Below are 3,949 nucleotides of genomic sequence, written 5' to 3'. Positions count from 1 at the left end.
CTCTCCTCTTGCAGTTTAAAAGCAACCATAGACAATACGGAAACAAACGGATATGTTCCAATAAAACTTTATGAAAAAAGGCAGTAGGCTTGCTGGCCATAGTTTGCCAACCTCTGCTATAGGTAATAGTTTTTGATAGTTTATTTTGTTTCTTTATGCAAATATAAGCATATGTGACTATATATTCTCATGCCCTCTTATAGAAAAGGTACATAAGATATATACTGTTATATAACTTGAAACAAGATATTTTATATTGTATATTTGGATATTTTTCTATATTAGTACATAAAGAGCATCCTCATTTTTTTCTGTTTGCATTATGTTCCATTGTATGTAATGGAATTTATTTAATCTGTCTCCTCTTGATAGACTTTTATAATTTTCCAGTCCTTTGCAATCAGAAACAATGTCCACTCAAAAGCCTTGTAAATGCACCATTTTATATGTGTGCAGGTATATCTGAAGGATAGATTTTTAGACTTGGGATTGGTGAATCAAAGGGTGAATACATTTATAATTTTGGTAGGTATTGCTGGATTCATCTTTATAGAAGTTTTACCACTTTCACTTTCAGCACAATGTATGAAAGTGCCTGTTTCAAAATTATGAAATGCTTCACGAATTTGTGTCATCCTTGTGCAGAGGCCATGTTAATCTTCTCTGAATGATTCCAATTATAATATGTATATGCTGCTGAAGCGAACACCATGGAGTCATTTTAAATTTAGTAATGAATGAGTGCTTCTGGGTGGCATGCAACCAAAGATAGGGCCATCTATAAAATGTCTCTTTCCATTTATCCTGGAGTAGAGAGAGAGAAAGGGTTTCTCTGGACAGCAGTGGCCTTTTTTTTTTTGGGGGGGGGTGCTGATTCAAGGGGAGCCATACCACCAACTTAAATTCCAGCAATACATGAATCTGTGCACCAGCTAATAGGGATATAACTGGTCAGATTGGTAGAAAAAATTAATGAAGACCCTGACCTTTGAGGAATTTTCCACAAAAATAGGATTCCCTACTGATTGAACTGCTCCCATAGGGTTTCCAAGGAGCGGCTGGTGGATTCAAACTGCTGACCTTTTGGTTAGCAGCTGAGCTCTTAACCACTACACTACCAGGGCTCCGATAGTAAATCAGCCTTGATATGTGGAAGTGACTAGTCCATTAGGAGCCAACATTTGCTGTATTAGGATTCATCAAAGGATAAGGAATGATGCAGAGCTAGAGCTAATTGACAAAAAGGGGATCTTGATGGAACTAAGACAGATAATAATTACAAATAATAAAAAGAGCCAACATTTGTTGAACAGAGTTATATGGTTCAGGCATTTTGTCAAGTACTATCCATCCATCCATCCATCCATCCATCTATATATCTATCTAACCTATCTATGAACCTTATGAAGTAGGCGTTGTTATTATATTCACTTTAGAAATTACTAAACAAAGGTAACTTGCCCAATGTCATATACCTTGTAAACACAGAGTTGGGATCTGATCCCTGCAACATGAGATATTTTCCCTGGGCTATCCTGACTTTTTGTCTGGGTGGGGATATAATTTCAGAATTAGGTGACGAAAGGAAAGTGGAAGCAATGATCAGTATTTAGTCACATATAATTTTTCTTGTGTTTATGAATAACTTGTTCAGATATGAAGAAAGAGGATCCTACAAATGCTAATTGCAGTCAACATCCTAGTACCCAAAGTGGTCACAGTAGGCCCGCAGCACACTTTGAATGATGGGTCCTTGTCAGCTACAGGTGCTGCAGACTATGGCTGCCCTTAGGACTCTGGAACAGAGAACATAGGAATCTTCTCAACGACAAAGTTCCCAGAGCTCACAGTGTCTTTCTGACCTGGCTTAGAGGTTGATAATTTGAATTCTTATATAGAAAACATCAAGTTTTATCCTATATTTGCCATGTAGGTTCACGCTCATTTGGCTGCCATGCAGTAGCTTTAGGCAGCTGCTGAGCATCAGCTTCACCTTAGCTGAGGACAACCCAAGCCCATGTTTCTGCCCCTGCCTTTCAGCAGCTGCTTCAACAGATGGCTAGAAGAAGGTACTTATAGCTGTGGTAAGCCCAAGTGAAAAGGTTTCAGGTGAACTTATATCCACTCTATATTTCAAAGTTTTTAATGCGTATGGGGGAATGCTTTTTTAGTCTTAAAAGGTCAAATTATAAACGGATATGTCGTACATTAAGAATTATACTAAGTGTTTCTCCTCTACACATAGAAAATAATGTTCCCTGAATGCAATTTGGGGAGTGGGGTGGGACTCTTCTCTGCCCTGTCATTCACTGTCTACCTCAGTTGGCTGTCTGTATGTCCACTGGGATTGAAGGGCCCAAGAGGTAGTTGACAAGTGAAAGTATTACCTAATGCAGAATTACTGGGCCCCTACATTGAGAATCTAGAGCAAGGCATTTTCTGTTTCTCCTTACCCAAATTTGCAGAGGTCTACCTATGTTGAGGATCTAGTGTCCAGGTCCTATCTCATTATTGGAGAACTAGGCTAAAATAATAGAAATATTTTTGAGAAGCTATAAAACTGTGAATTGAGTATTTATTATGTGCCTGCCTGTACTAAGTACATTTTATTTGCATTATCTCCTTTATCACCCTGATATCTCTTTGAGGTAGGTATAGTTTTTACATCCATTTTGCAGGTGAGGACAACGGAGACTCAATTTTGTTCAAGGATTTGAACCTGTCAGACTCAAAAGTTTGTGGCTAAACTATACTGCCATCTCTATAAATATTGCAATTTGTACAATAAATTTGATGAACATCTCTCCATTTTCTAGGTTGACCCAGAGGTCATAGTACATAGCCTTTGAATTCATAGTTAAGGCTTTTTAGTGTTCCCCCCCGAAAAAAAATCTTAGAAATAGGTCTTTCTTGGATAATATCCAATTGAATACTCTTTCTTTCTATGCTCTTTCCTTGTAGGATGCCCATGAAGATAAGTGATATGATGAAAATAAAGCATAAAATTCTATCATTTTATTCTAAACATCAGACTTGAGAAGAAAATATGTAGGTTATCCATTAGGGTTTTAAGTAGAGTCCATTACTGATGTCAGATCATGTCTCTCATTTGTAGTACCTGCAATATGGGCAGCAGTGGGACAACACATCTGACTTGGTGAGCCAAAAAAGTAGTTCAGCATTTAGTCAGAGAGGAGTAAAATGTATTATCCAAAACCAAACCCATTGCCGTTGAGTCATTTCCAACTCATAGCGACCCTATAGAATTTTAATAATTAAACAGTATATGTATGTATATATGTGTATATATATATATATGTATTAAATTAAACCATTTGAAATTGTCATTTTCGATGGTGAAAAATGGTTATATGTCAGCAATTTCATGTGGTTTAATCTAATAAAAAAGGATATGATGCAAATACCACCAAAGACCAGTATAGAGGCGAGAGACAAAGTAGGAGTCAGAGTAGATGGTTGAGGGTCAGTATCCAAAGAGCTATACTAGAGCTGTACAAGGTTTGAATGTTTAGGCAGAGTTAGACAGTGATATCTCTGTTGATTATAGGACAGAGAATTTATATTGTCTGCCCTTTTGGAATACTTCTTGACTGGCATGTGTGTTCTGCTCTCTATACTCTTAGAACTTTAAGAGATTGTGATTGATTGATTACAGCACAGATTAAGCAAATGTTGAAACAAATTTGAATATTCTTTGTTGTTGAATCCTTGACATGCACCTATTTGGGAGAAGTTAAGTCATACATCTAAATAAATATAGATCTGAGTCCTGCTATTATGGAGCCTCTTGTTTATGTCCATCAAGTCCTTATCACAAGATACAATTATTTTCTTTGTTTATTTGTTATCTGTTTAATTTCCTTTCTATATGGACAGGAAATGTGTGAAGATAAATATATTGGGTCTTGTGTACTATTGTCTCCCCAAC

General features: G+C 36.7%; 1 non-coding gene across 1 annotated transcript; it reads right to left on the bottom strand.

The window, feature by feature from the left end:
* Positions 1-602: 602 nt before the first annotated feature.
* LOC111820806 (U6 spliceosomal RNA) lies at positions 603-707 on the bottom strand. Its single transcript, XR_002824314.1, has one exon. It is a non-coding gene; the product is annotated as a U6 spliceosomal RNA (small nuclear RNA).
* Positions 708-3,949: the final 3,242 nt, after the last annotated feature.

This window comes from Trichechus manatus, unplaced genomic scaffold (genome assembly GCF_000243295.1).
Source record: "Trichechus manatus latirostris isolate Lorelei unplaced genomic scaffold, TriManLat1.0 scaffold00051, whole genome shotgun sequence".
NCBI classification, from domain to species: Eukaryota; Metazoa; Chordata; class Mammalia; order Sirenia; family Trichechidae; genus Trichechus; species Trichechus manatus.
This window is presented reverse-complemented; position numbering and strand designations above follow the sequence as displayed.